The sequence below is a fragment of the Gorilla gorilla genome, chromosome 21 (genome assembly GCF_029281585.2).
Source record: "Gorilla gorilla gorilla isolate KB3781 chromosome 21, NHGRI_mGorGor1-v2.1_pri, whole genome shotgun sequence".
In the NCBI taxonomy this organism is placed as follows: Eukaryota; Metazoa; Chordata; class Mammalia; order Primates; family Hominidae; genus Gorilla; species Gorilla gorilla.
Window position 1 is genome coordinate 47,356,685 of NC_073245.2, and position 14,361 is coordinate 47,371,045.

General features: G+C 43.9%; 1 protein-coding gene across 1 annotated transcript in view; it reads right to left on the bottom strand.

Annotated features, from left to right (window-relative positions):
* The window catches only part of EDEM2 (ER degradation enhancing alpha-mannosidase like protein 2), a 100,608-nt gene that overhangs the window by 32,415 nt on the left and 53,832 nt on the right, over nt 1-14,361 (bottom strand). The gene's annotated exons all lie outside the window — the stretch shown is intronic.

Below are 14,361 nucleotides of genomic sequence, written 5' to 3' on the forward strand. Positions count from 1 at the left end.
CAAAAACGGAGCTCCCCGAGTGAGCAATTTCTGTCCCTTTTAAGAGCTTACAACTCTAAGGGGGTCCGCGTGAGAGGGTCATGACTGATTGAGCAAGCAGGGGGTACGTGACTGATTACCGGTGCACCGGTAATCAGAACGGAACAGAACAGGACAGGGATTTTCACAATGCTTTTCCATACAATGTCTGGAATCTATAGATAATATAACCGGTTAGGTCAGGGGTCGATTTTTAATTACCAGGCCTGGAATGCAGCGCCGGGCTGTCTGACTACTGATTTCACTTCTGTCTTTCTTTTAACTCCTACATTTTCTTTGAGGCAGAAATTGGGCATAAGACAATATGAGGGGTGGTCTGCTCCCTTATTTAGGGATATTGAGTTTCCCAAACCAGTTACTTGTTGATTGTATAAGATACAACTCACATTTATTTGTCCAAAACTTCCACTCTTTTTTTTCTTTTAAACCTCTTGCATTTTCCGATGCTGTCACTCTTGAGGTTTTCTGAAATCCCGTCAGTTCTAGGAATTCATGACATTTCTCTCCTCCCAATTTGGGATGTGGTTACACAATCATGGTCCCTTCAGTCTCCATCTCAAACCGGAAGCTTACCCCTATCAGCCCTGTAGAATGTCTTAGGTAAGAATGAATACCCTGGTTGGGCGCGGTGGCTCACGCCTGTAATCCCAACACTTTGGGAGGCTGAGGTGCATGGATCACCTGAGGTTAAGAGATAGAGACCACCCTGGCCAACATGGTGAAACCCCGTCTTTACTAAAAATACAAAAATTAGCCAGGGGTGGTGGCGGGTGCCTGTAATCCCAGCTACTCGGAAGGCTGAGGCCGGAGAATCGCTTGAAACCGGAAGGCGGCTGTTGCAGTGAGCGAGGATCGCGCCACTCCACTCCAGCCTGGGCAAAACAGCAAAACTCCATATCAAAAAAAAAAAAAAAAAAAAAAAAAAAAAAAAAAGATGAATGACTACCCTGGGGCACTATAGCTTTCAGGAGGTTTGTGATCCATTTCTCCATTTCCCTTATTCCCAAATTTCTAAAATTTGGTCAGCACCTTACACCACAGCAACACCCATGACTTTGGTCAGTGTGACATGCGGTAGAACCAACCCTGGATTTGAAGTCAGATCTAGGATCCAGTTAATTACAACTCTGTCACTCATCTATAACCTGTGTATGTGACCCTCTCCTTCTCTGGGGCTAGCATCCTTGTCTATAAATAATGAGGAGTTTGAACAAATGGATCTTTGAGATCCTTTTCGGTCGAGCTTTCTATTATTCTAGGATTGGCTATCTCCTATTTGCTGAAAAAGTCAGATGGAAGTGATAGCTCAGTTTGTTGAGCCAGAGTGCAGCCAGGCTTTGTCTCCTTTGGTCCCACATCCCTGAAAACATCCCCCAAGTAAGTGTCTCAAAATGCTATCCGTTGACAGAATTAAATCCCTGACAACCCAGAGAGATTAAGGTGTTATAGCCTAGAGGCTAAAAGTATGGGCTTTATATTTGGGCAGACTTGAGTTGGAGTACGAGCTTCATCACCTGTTAGGATGTGACCCTGCCAGTTTTTCTCTGAGCCTCAGTTATCTCATCTGTACAATAGGAATAATATTAGTACCTAGTTAATAGGATTGTGAGGATTTGGTGAGCTATTGCATGTAAAGTGCCTGGCATAGTGTCTGGCAGAAGAAACACTCAGTAAATATTAGGATGTATTTATTTATTTACTTATTTAATTTTTTTTTTGAGATGGAGTTTCATTCTTGTCACCCAGGCTGGAGTGGTGCTATCTCAGCTCACTGCAACCTCCGCCTTCTGGGTTCAAGCGATTCTCCTGCCTCAGCTTCCTGAGTAGCTGGGATTACAGGCGCCTGCCACTGCGCCCAGCTAATTTTTATATTTTTAGTAGAGACGGGGTTTCGCCATGTTGGCCAGGCTGGTCTCGAATTCCTGACCTCAGGTGATCCACCCACCTCGGCCTCCCAAAGTGCTGGGATTACAGGCATAAGCCACCGTACCCAGCCTGGGATGTTTTTAGAAACTCTTCTTGGCCGGGCGCGGTGGCTCACGCCTGTAATCCCAGCACTTTGGGAGGCCAAGGCGGGCGGATCACGAGGTCAGGAGTTCAAGACCAACCTGGCCAATATGGTGAAACCCTGTCTCTACTAAAAATACAAAAATTGGCCGGGAATGGTGGCAGACGCCTGTAGTCCCAGCTACTCAGGAGGCTGAGGCAGGAGAATCGCTTGAACCCGGGAGGTGGAGGTTGTAGCGAGCCGAGATCAAGATCAGGCCACTGCACTCCAGCCTGGGAGACAGAGTGATACTCTGTCTCAAAAAAAAAAAAAAAAAAAAAAAAAAAACTCTTCTTGGGGCTTCCAAATGGAAGGGAAAGGAGATGACAGTAAGCTGAGACCTGGATAACAACACAGGAGCACTGTATTCGTTTCCTGTAATTCCTGCAACAAATTACCACAAACCAAGTGGCTTAAAGCAACAGAAATTTATTCTCTCGCAGTCTGGGAGGTCAGGAGCCTGAAATCAATTTCACTGGGCTAAAATTAAGTTATTGACAGGGCCACACCCACTCCAAAGGCTCTAAGGGATAATCCGTTCCTTGCCTCTCTAGATTCCCCTGACTGCTGGCATTCCTTGGCTTATGGCTGTATCACTCCAGTATCTGCCCGTACCTTCATATCGCCTTCTCTGTGGATGTGTCGCATCTCCTTCTGCTTTTCTCTTATAAGGACATTTATAATTGCATTTAGGACCCCCCCCGCCCCCCCCAACCCAGATAATACAGGATAAACTCCCATTCCAAGATTTTTAACTTAATCACATCTAGGGAAAAAAAAAAACAAACACCATTTTTCCAAATAGTGAAACATTTACAGTTTCCAGAGATTAGGACCTGGACTTTAGGGGGCTGTTTCCAGCCTAGCACAGGGACTAAATATTTTTCAGACCTGGGCCTTTCCCTGTGATGAAATTCACCTTCTCCATATTATAAATCCTATAGCTTATCTTTTTGTCTCCCATTCAAAATTCTAGTGTGGATAAAACTTTTGCAGGAAGGGTGGGTTCAGGTTGCCTGGATTTGGTAACGATAGGTCTCTCTTTATGAGCAAGATTGAAACACTCATGATTTTCCTTTATATTCTTTTTCTAGCTTGATGTCATGATTTCCCTTTATATTCTTTTTCTAGCTTGATGTCATTTTCCACACTGTCACTGAACAAATAAAACCATGACTTACGTTTTCACAATTCATGTGACTAATTTCATAGTTCTCTAATGAGAATAAAAAAATTGTTTTACCCTCTGGAAAGTATCAGGACTCTTCTTTCTCTCACTCTGTGTTTATGATACTGGATTCTAGAAGGTTATGACCCACCAGTGAAGTGTCACACTTGAGCATTTACTTGTGAAGAGACTCAGGGTAAATTGCCTACCTCTCTGAGACTCAATTTCCTATTGTAAAATACAGAAATTGATGAGGCCATAAAGGAATTCTGGGAATTAAACGGGATGATGAAAGTGAACATTCTCAGCACAGTGACTGGTATATATTAAGTTCTTGATACATATTAATTCTCTTCCCTGCCTCCCCAACTCTTCTTTTTTTTTTAAGGCAGGGCAGTTGTTTCCATTTACTGAGCATCTGCCCCGAGTCATCCAAGGTGTTATAGGCAATAGTTCCTACCCTCAAAAGTTTGAGGCACAGTGCTGAGCATATAACTAAGATTCCAAAATAATCAAGTCATAGTCCTTTCCCTTGAAGTGCTTGCAATTTTGTTAGAAGGGGAAGATGTCAATTGGAGAATACTTGGAATCACAGGGTGTTCAAGTCTTCCCTGTGGGTGAATAGAGTTTGGAGGGAGCTCAGATCACATCAGTATCTGAGGCCAATGTCCTCAGACTCTGTGTTCAGTGGAACAAGACTTGGACTGGTTGTCGGAAACCCTTGGTCTTGTTACTTGTTTATCCACTATCTCTGTGTGATCTCGGGCAAGTCATTTTCCCTTTTGGGGACTCAGTTTCCATATCTGGAAGATGAAAGAGTGAGACTATCTCTCAGCACAAGGAAAATATTAACAGATCCATACAGTTATTGCAAAAAATCAGAAAACAGAATTCAACACACATCGACTGCACAAATTTCCCCCAGAAACATCCATGAAGCAGAATAAAACAGTGGGACAGCATTCCAAATGGAATTTGACTATTTGCCAACTAAACAAGGAAGAGGAGGGGGATGGGGAGGGGGACAAGAAGAAGGAGAAGGAGAAAATAGTCACATGTATTGATAATAGCGAACATTTACATAGCAAGTAATGTTCTTTGTACTTTACATCCATCAACACCATTAATCCTTACCACAACCCTCTGAGAAAGTGTCATTATCACCATTTTATAAACCAAAAACCTGAAGCACAGATTCTAAGAATTGAAGAAAGATTTAGCAACTTAATCAATGTCTCATACCGAGTAAGTAGAAGAGTCAATATATGGACCCAAACAGCCTATACTCTAATGCATTAATGAAAATAATGACAAATATATAAATAAAAGGCCAATACAGAATTCAACAATGGAGATCTGGCGAACTGCTACAGTGTCCTCTAGCTTTAGCTTCATGTGGTTTTAGGGTCAACATTTCCTTCCCTTTTGCTAGAAAGTTAGAGGGAAAAGCTCAGTTCCCTGAAGTTGGAAGCCAAGGCATTTTAGATCCCCTTTGGCCAAGTACACTCGACCTCTTTTAGCAGGGAAGAATCCTTTTTGTAGCATCTGGAGGTCATTTGGTTCTCCCAACTCCCAAAGCAGGGCTTGCACAATACATACTTTTGACTTGCCAAAAAATAAGTTTATCCCTGGGAAATTTCCCATCTGTTGCTTTGTAGAAATGCTTGAACTTTGCATGCAGTATGTCCAAACATTTCGATCGACTCCCTGGTTAGAGTCTCAGACCTTGTTATTATTATTATTATTTTTTGAGATGAGAGTTTTACTCTCATCACCCAGGCCATAGTGCAGTGGCACGATCTTGGCTCACCACAACCTCCACCTCCTGGGTTCAAGCGATTCTCCTGCCTCAGCCTCCCGAGTAGCTGGGATTACAGGCATGCGCCACCATGCCCGGCTAATTTTTATATTTGTGGTAGAGACAGGGTTTCGCCATGTTGGCTAGGCTGGTCTCGAACTCCTGACCTCAGGTGATCCGCCCACCTCAGCCTCCCAAGGTGTTGGGATTACAGGCATTAGCCACCGCACCTGAACTTACACTTTTATTCTTATTTTATTTTTCTTCTTTTTGAGATAGGGTCTCGCTCTGTCACCTAGGCACTATCAACACTCACTTCAGCCTCGACTTCCCAGGCTCAAGTGATCTTTCCACCTCAGCCTCCCAAGCAGCTGGGACCACAGATGCGTGACACTATGCCCAGCTAATTTTTAATTTTTTTGTAGAGACAAAGTCTTGCTGTATTGCCCAGGCCGGTCTTGAACTCCTGGGCTCAAGCAGTCCTACCGCTTTGGTCTCCCAAAGTGTAGAGATTACAGAAATGAGCCACCACACCTGGCCTCAGACCACGTTTTTATTATGCTCATATTCCAAGTGAACTCAGACCTGTAGCTAAATCTGCCACAGAATTGTGCACTTTAAAATGGTTCAGATGGTAAGTTGTGTCACATGTATTTTGTCATAATTTCTTAAAAATTAAAAAGTGAGGCTGAGCACAGTGCTTCAAGCCTGTAATTCCAGCACTTTGGGAGGCTGAGGCGGGTGGATTGCTTGAGCCCAGGAATTTCAGACTAGCTTGGGCAACATGGCAAAACCCTGTCACTACAAAAAAAAAAATTAGCAGGGTGTTGTGGCATGTGTCCATAATCCCAGCTACTCAGGAGGCTGAGGTGGGAGGGTGGAATAAATGGAATGTGATCCAACAAAATTATTATTATTATTATTTTGATGATGTCTATTGCCCTTTTGAAATACCCAATTCTGGCAGGGTGCAGTGGTTCACGCCTGTAATCCCAGCACTTTGGGAGGCCGAGGTGGGCAGATCACCTGAGGTCAGGAGTTTGAGAGCAGCCTGGCCAACAAACCCCATCTCTACTAAAAATACAAAAATTAGCCAGGTGTGTTGGTGAGCGCCTGTAATCCCAGCTACTTGGGAGGCTGAGGCATGAGAATTGCTTGAACCTGGGAGGTGGAGGTTGCAGTGAGCCGAGATCATGCCACTGCACTCCAGCCAGGGCGACAGAGCGAGACTCTGTCTCAAAAGAAAAAAAAAAAAAAAAAAGAAATACCCAATTCTTTCACAGAAAATATGTTCTTATTGGCTGGCGGGGAGAGGGGTGGTTGGTAAATGGGAAAAGGGTGCTTCCTTTGCTGATATCCAAAGCAGATACTATCTCTGCCTATTTGATGACACAAAACTAGCCCTACCACACCAGGCTAAGGGAAAGAAGAGGATCCGTGTCCCACAGAATTCCCCCTATTAGCCTACCTGCCCCATAGCCCCCAAACTCTGCTGCTAATCAACTGTGTCAGGTCAGGAAGAAAGAAACTGGAGGGAAAGAAGAAGCCTAATAGATTGAAAATCCCTTCAGCAAACATTTTTTGAGAGCCTTATAACTGTTAGTGTCTACTGAATTAAACTTACTAGTGTTAAGAAAAATTATCTGAAACATGTTACTAAGGTAAAAAGATGATTGTGTGACTTTTTGCTGTCATGATAAAGCATTGACTAACAAGTCTACTTGTCATCTGTCCCTGAAGAGAAACGTGACACTATTTTCATATTAATTACGGCCCAGACATTGTACAATTCTGTAAAGTAATAAGATGTGACAATTTCCTTTCCTGTCTGGTAGAGAAGATAATCCCAAAGGTTATGCTATTATTACTCTGTAGGACATTAACCCATTTAGTATTTAATTTAGCAATCTTACTTCAATATTTTTCTTTTCCATTGACTATAAAAACTCAAGTTCTTTTTTCTTTTTTTTGAGACAGGTCTCACATTGTTGCCCAGGCTGGAGTGCAGTGGTTCGAACATGGCTCACTACAGTCTTGACCTCCCACATCCCAGGCTCAAGTGATCTTGCCTCAGTCCCTCAAGTAGCTGGGACTACAGGCATGTGCCACCATGCCCAGCTAATTTTTGTATCTTTTCGTATAGACGGGGTTTTGCCATGTTGCGCAGGCTGGTCTCGAACTCCTGGCTAAGCGATCCACCCACCTTGGCCTCCCAAAGTGCTGGGATTACAGATGTAATCCCACCATGCCAGCCAAAACTCTAGTTCTTATATTCTATTTTGAACTGGCTTTGTCGTCCTGCTTGTCCCTTCATTAATGAGTTAAATGAAACTCTGACCCATGCTCACTGTCTCTTTCAATGAGAATTATGGTTGGTTTTGTTTGTTAGTTTTGAGACAGAGTCTCGCTCTGTTGCCCAGGCTGGAGTGCAGTGGTGTGATCTTGGCTCACTGCAATCCCCACCTCCCAGATTCAAATGATTCTTTTGCCTCAGCCTCCCAAGTAGCTGGGATTACAGGCACCTGCCACCACTCCCAGCTAATTTTTGTATTTTTAGTAGAGACGGGGTTTCATCATGTTGGCTAGACTGGTCTTGAACTCCTGACTTCAAGTGATCCATCCACTTTGGCCTCCCAAAGTGCCGGGATTTACAGGAGTGAGCCACTGCACCTGGCCAAGAATTACGTTTTTAACATGCTGACAGTTATCCTTGACACTAAGTGTCAGACCCTGGATTAAGTAATTTATAGACCCATGATACTCCTTTGAGATAGTTTTTTTGTCCCCATTTTCCAGATGAGAAAGTGAAGGCACAAAAAGATAAAAGAATTTTTCTCAGTGCCAGTTTTGTGCCAGGAGCTTTACTAAGTTACAGTTTTTTTCTCCTTCCCTCGAAGTCCTGTTTATCTATTCATTGATTAAAAAAAAAATCATTGAGTACTTACGATGTGCCAAATACTCTGCTAAGCTGGTAATACAGAACTTTAAAACACATTCTCTGCCCTCTTATGGCTTTTGGTGTGGAAGACAGATGCATAAATAGACAATTATCATTTAAAGAAGTAAAGGAGGAAAACTCTGAACTTATTCTGGTTTGGGGGCTGCCTGCAAAAAAATTAATTAATTAATTAATTAAAAATTTAAAAAAATAAAAAGAACTAAGGGAAAGAGAGGGCTCCAGTAGAACAGAGGGAGCATCTAACCCTGGCTTGTAGACATGAAGTCAGGGAAGGCTTCCTGTAGTAGGTGACACCTGAGTATTCTAATAGGAATTAGTAGGGCTGAAGAAGGTGGTGGGAAGCACCTCAATTCAAAATTTTGATTCCTTTGTGTATTATGAAAGGCTCTTCTGACTCCTGCTTACCTCCTCATATCACTTCTTCCTTCCTATCACCTACTCCTATTTGGCCATACTTAAGTATTACTGCTTTCTCAAGTATGTTATATTCTTTCTCCTTTCCTATTATATTCTTTTGTACCTTCTTCACCCTATACTTGAAACAACTTTTTCCTCACCCCTACTTGCCCCTTAGGCATTATCGGGGTTTTTTGTTTTTGTTTTTTTGTTTGTTTGTTTGTTTTTGATACAGGGTCTTGCTCTGTCACCCAGGCTGGAGTGCAGTGGTGCAATCTCAGCTCACTGCAGCCTCAGCCTCCTGGGCTCAAGTGATCCTCCCACCTCAGCCTCCCGAGTTGCTAGGACTACAGGCACGCGTCACCACGCCTGGCTAATTTTTGTATTTTTTGCAGAGCCCAGACGAACTCCTGGGCTCAAGCAATCCTCCCGCCTCAGCCTCCCAAAGTGCTGGGATTACAGGTATGAGCCACCGCACCCGGCCTGGAAAGCATTCCTTTTTAAACCAGGAAAATGGCAAGAATATTCTCTTATATTCTCTATCACTTTTTTTTTTTTTTTTTTTTGGAGACAGAGTCTTGCTCTGTTGCCCAGGCTGGAGTGCAGTGGCACGATCTCGGCTCACTGCAGCCTCCGCCTCCTGGGTTCAAGCGATTCTCCTGCCTCAGCCTCCTGAGTAGCTGGGATTACAGGCATGCACCACCACACCCGGCTAATTTTTGTATTTTTAGCAGAGATGGGGTTTCACCATATTGGCCAGGCTGGTTTCAAACTCCTGGCCTCAAGTGATCCACCCACCTCGGCCTCCCAAAATGCTGGGATTACAGGCGTGAGCCACTGTGCCTGGCCTTCTATTACTATCTCTGTTAAACATTGTACTAGAGGTTATAGCCAGAACAATAAGTTGAAACAAACATTATAAAAATTAAAAAAGAAGAAATAATCTGTCATTATCTATTAGTGCTATGAATATGCATGTAGAAAATCCAAAAGAGTCTAAAAATAATTATTATAACAAACAAAAGAATTTATTAAGGTTGCTAGAAACAAAACTAATGCAACAAAATCATCAGTACTTCTATATGCTGAGAATAAGCAGACCATGAGATTTAAAAAAAAATTATTTGCAATAATATTTTTAAAATATGGAGAACTTGACTGGGCGCAGTGGCTCATGCGTGTAATCCCAGCACTTTGGGAGGCCAAGGCGGGCAGATCACTTGAGGTCAGAGTTTGAGACCAGCCTGGCCAACATGGTGAAACCCTGTCTCTACTAAAAATACAATTAGCCTGGTATGGTGGTGTGTGCCTGTAACCCCAGCTACTCTGGAGGCTGAGGCAGGAAAATTGCTTGAATCTGGGAGGTGGAGGTTGCAGTGAGCCAAGATCGTGCCATTGCACTCCAGCCTGGGCAACAGAGCAAGACTCTGTCTCAAAAAATATGTATACGTATGTATATATGAAGAACTTATAGGGGAAAATTTAACAGAGGATGGGCCATATGTTCAGAGAGAAAATTATGAAACTCTGAGAGATAACAAAAAAGATGTAAACAAATGAAAAAAATACACCCTATCATGCACTGGATGATTCGATATTGTGAAGATGTCAATTCTTCCCAGTCATTTACATGCTAAATGCAATACCAACCAAAACTTCATCAACGTGATAAAAAAGATTCCAAAATTTAGGTGTAGACGTTCAAATATTCAAAAATAGCTAAGACACTCTTGAAGAACAAAGAGGAAAGACTTGATCTACAAGATATAAATACATTATGAAATAATACTAATCGAGGGCCAGGCACTGTGGCTCACGCCTGTAATCCCAGCACTTTGGAAGGCCAAGGCAGGCGGATCACCTGAGGTCAGGAGTTCTCAACCAGCCTGACCAATACGGAGAAACCCTGTCTCAACTAAAAACACAAAATTAGCCAGGTGTCATGGCGTGTGCCTGTAATCCCAGCTACTCGGGAGGCTGAGGCAGGAGAATCTCTTGAACCCGGCAGGCAGAGGTTGCGGTGAGCTAAGATCCTGCCATTGCACTCCAGCCTGGGCAACAAGAGTGAAACTCCATCTCAAAAAAAAAAAAAAAAAGAGAAAAAAAAGAAAAAAAAAATACTAATTGAGATAATGAGCATTGGTACCAGGTGAGACAACTGGATCACTGAAACAGAATAGACATATTTACTGTAAGTCAGAGATGCCACTGCAGATCAGTAAGGAAAGGCCAACTTTTGATAACTGGTTCTGTCTGGGACAGTGGATATCCATTAAAAGAAATTAATCTTGACCTCTACTTCATACCATACCTCAAGGTGAAGACAAAACTAAAAAGCTTTGAACATAAACAGAATATCTTCATGACCTTGGGGTTTAGGGAAGGGTTGCTTAAATAAGGCACAAAAAGTACAAACTGTAAAGGAATAGGTTGATAAACATAACCACCTTAAAATTAGGAACTTTTGTTTATCTAAAGACATGATAAAGAAAGTGCAAAGCGGCTGGGAGCGGTGGCTCATGCCTGTAATCCCAGCACTTTGGGAGGCTAAGGTGAGAGGATCACTTGAGCCCAGAAGTTTGAGACCAGCCTGGGCAGCATAGCAAGACCTCATCTCTACAAAAATAAGGTTTTTTTTTTTTAAAAAAAAACTGTGACGGTAAAACCACCTACTCAAGACTCAGCAATGGCGGATGCCCTACAACACCTAGGTGGCGTAGCCTACTATACCCCTAGGCTCCTTGGTATAGCCTATTGCTCCTAGGCTACAAACCTGTAGAACATGTTATGATCCTGAATACTTTAGGCAACTGTAACACAACGGAAGTATTTGTGCATCTTAAGAAATCTAGGATTTGCTGGCAAGATGGCCAAATAGGAAGAGCTCTGGTCTGCAGCTCCCAGTGAGATCGATGCAGAAGGTGGGTGATTTCTGCATTTCCAACTGAGGTACCCGGTTTATCTAATTGGGACTGGATGGGCAATGGGTGCAGCCCACGGAGGGCAAGCCGAAGCAGGGTGGGGTGTCACATCACCCAGGAAGTGCAAGAGGTTAGGGGATATCCCCCCTAGCCAAGGGAAGCGGTGAGGGACTGTGCCCTGGGAAACGGTGCACTATGGCCCAGATACTGCGCTTTTCCCAAGGTCTTCGCCACCTGTAGACCAGGAGATTCCCTCCGGTGCCTACGCCACCAGGGCCCTGGGTTTCAAGCACAAAACTGGGTGGCCATTTGGGCAGACACCGAGCTAGCTGCAGGAGTTTTCTTTTTTTTTTTTTTTTTCATACCCCAGTGGTGCCTGGAACGCCAGCAAGATAGAATCGTTCACTCTGCAGGCTGGGCGCGGTGGCTCATGCCTGTAATCCCAGCACTTTAGGAGGCCAAGGTGGGCAGATCACGAGGTCAGAAGTTCGAGACCACCCTGGCCAACATGGTGAAACCCTGTCTCTACTCAAAATACAAAAATTAGCTGGGTATAGCAGTGGGCGCCTGTAATCCCAGCTACTCAGGAGGCTGGGGCAGGAGAATCACTTGAACCCAGTAGGTGGAGGTTGCGGTGAGCTGAGATTGCACCACTGCACTCCAGCCTGGACGACAGGGCGAGACTCCGTCTCAAAAAAAAACAAAAAAAAAAAACAGGATTGTTCACTCCGCTGGAAAGGGGGCTGAAGCCAGGGAGCCAAGTGGTCTGGCTCCGTGGGTCCCACCCCCACAGAGCTCAGCAAGCTAAGATCCACTGGCTTGAAATTCTCGCTGCCAGCACAGCAGTCTGAGGTCGACCTGGGACGCTTGAGCTTGGTGGTGGGAGGGGTGTCCGCCATTGCTGAGGCTTGAGTAGGTGGTTTTACCCTCACAGTGTAAACAAAGCTGCAGGGAAGTTCAAACTGGGCGGAGCCCACCGCAGCTCAGCAAGGCTGCTGTGGCCAGACTGCCTCTCTAGATTCCTCTTCTCTGGGCAGGGCATCTCTGAAAAAAAGGCAGCAGCCCCAGTCAGGGACTTATAGATAAAAACCCCTGGCCAGCACGGTGGCTCATGCCTGTAATCCCAGCACTTTGGGAGGCCGAGACAGGTGGATCATTTGAGGTCAGGAGTTCGAGACTAGCCTGACTAACATGGTGAAACCCCATCTCTACTAAAATACAAAAAAAAATGAGCCAGGCGTGGTGGCAGGGGCCTGTAATCCCAGCTACTCGGGAGGCTGAGGCAGGAGAATTGCTTGTACCCAGGAGGTGGAGGTTGCAGTGAGCCGAGATTGTGCCACTGCACTCTAGCCTGGGTGATAGAGTGAGACTCTATCTCAAAAAAAAAAAAAAAAATCTCCCTGGGACAGAGCACCTGGGGGAAGGGGTGGCTTGGAAACAGCTTCAGCAGACTTAAACGTCCCTGCCTGATGGCTCGGAAGAGAACTCCCAGGACAACATTCGAGCTCTGATAAGGGTCAGACTGCCTCCTCAAGTGGGTCCCTGACCCCTATGTATCCTGACTGGGAGACACCTCCCATAGGGGCCAACAGACACCTCATACAGAAGAGCTCTCACTGGCATCTGGTGGGTGCCCCTCTGGGACAAAGCTTCTAGAGGAAGGAACAGGCAGCAATCTTTGCTGTTCTGCGGCCTCCAGTGGTGATACCCAGGCAAACAGGGTCTGGAGTGGACCTCCAGCAAACTCCAGAAGACCTGCAGCAGAGGGGCCTGACTGTTAGAAGAAAAACTAACAAATAGAAAGGAATAGCATCAACATCAACAAAAAGGACGTCCACTCAGAGACCCCATCTGAAGGTCACCAACATCAGAGACCAAAGGTAGCTAAATCCATGAAGATGGGGAGAAACCAGCACAAAAAGGCTGAAAATTCCAAAAACCAGAATGCCTCTTCTCCTCCAAAGGATCACAACTCCTTGCCAGCAAGGGAACAAAACTGGAAACAGAGAATGAGTTTGAAGAATTGACAGAAGTAGACTTCAGAAGGTGGGTAATAACAAACTCCTCCAAGCTAAAGGAGCATGTTCTAACCCAATGCAAGGAAGCTAAGAACCTTGAAAAAAGGTTAGATGAATTGCTGACTAGAATAACCGTTTAGAGAAGAACATAAATGACCTGATGGAGCTGAAAAACACAGCACGAGAACTTCGTGAAGCATACACAAGTATCAATAGCCAAATTATCAAGCAGAAGAAAGGATAACAGAGATTGAAGATCAGCTTAATGAAATAAAGCGAGAAGACAAGATTAGAGAAAAAAGAATGAAAAGAAACAAAGCCTCCAAGAAATATGGGACTATGTGAAAAGACCAAATCTACATTTGGTTGGTGTACCTGAAAGTGACAGGGAGAATGGAACCAAGTTGGAAAACACTCTTCAGGATATTATCTAGGAGAACTTCCCCAACCTAGCAAGACAGGCCAACAATCAAATTCAGGAAATACAGAGAACACCACAAAATCAGTGTGCAAAAATCACAAGCATTCCTATTACACCAATAACAGACAGAGCCAAATCATGAGTGAACTCCCATTCACAACTGCTACAAAGAGAATAAAATACCTAGGAATACAACTTACAATGGATATGAAGACCTCTTCAAGAACTACAAACCACTGCTCAAGGAAATAAGAGGTCACAAATAAATGGAAAAACATTCCATGCTTATGTATAGGAAGAATCAATATCGTGAAAATGGTCATACTGCCCAAAGTAATTTATAGATTCAATGCTATTCCCATCAAGCTACCATTGACTTCCTTCACAGAATTGGAAAAAACTACTTTAAATTTAATATGGAACAAAAAAGAGCCCACGTATCCAAGACAATCCAAGCAAAAAGAACAAAGCTGGAGGCATCACGCTACCTGACTTCAAACTATACTACAAGGCTACAGTATACAAAACAGCATGATATACCAAAACAGATATATAGACCAATGGAACAGAACAAAGCCCTCAGAAGTAACACCA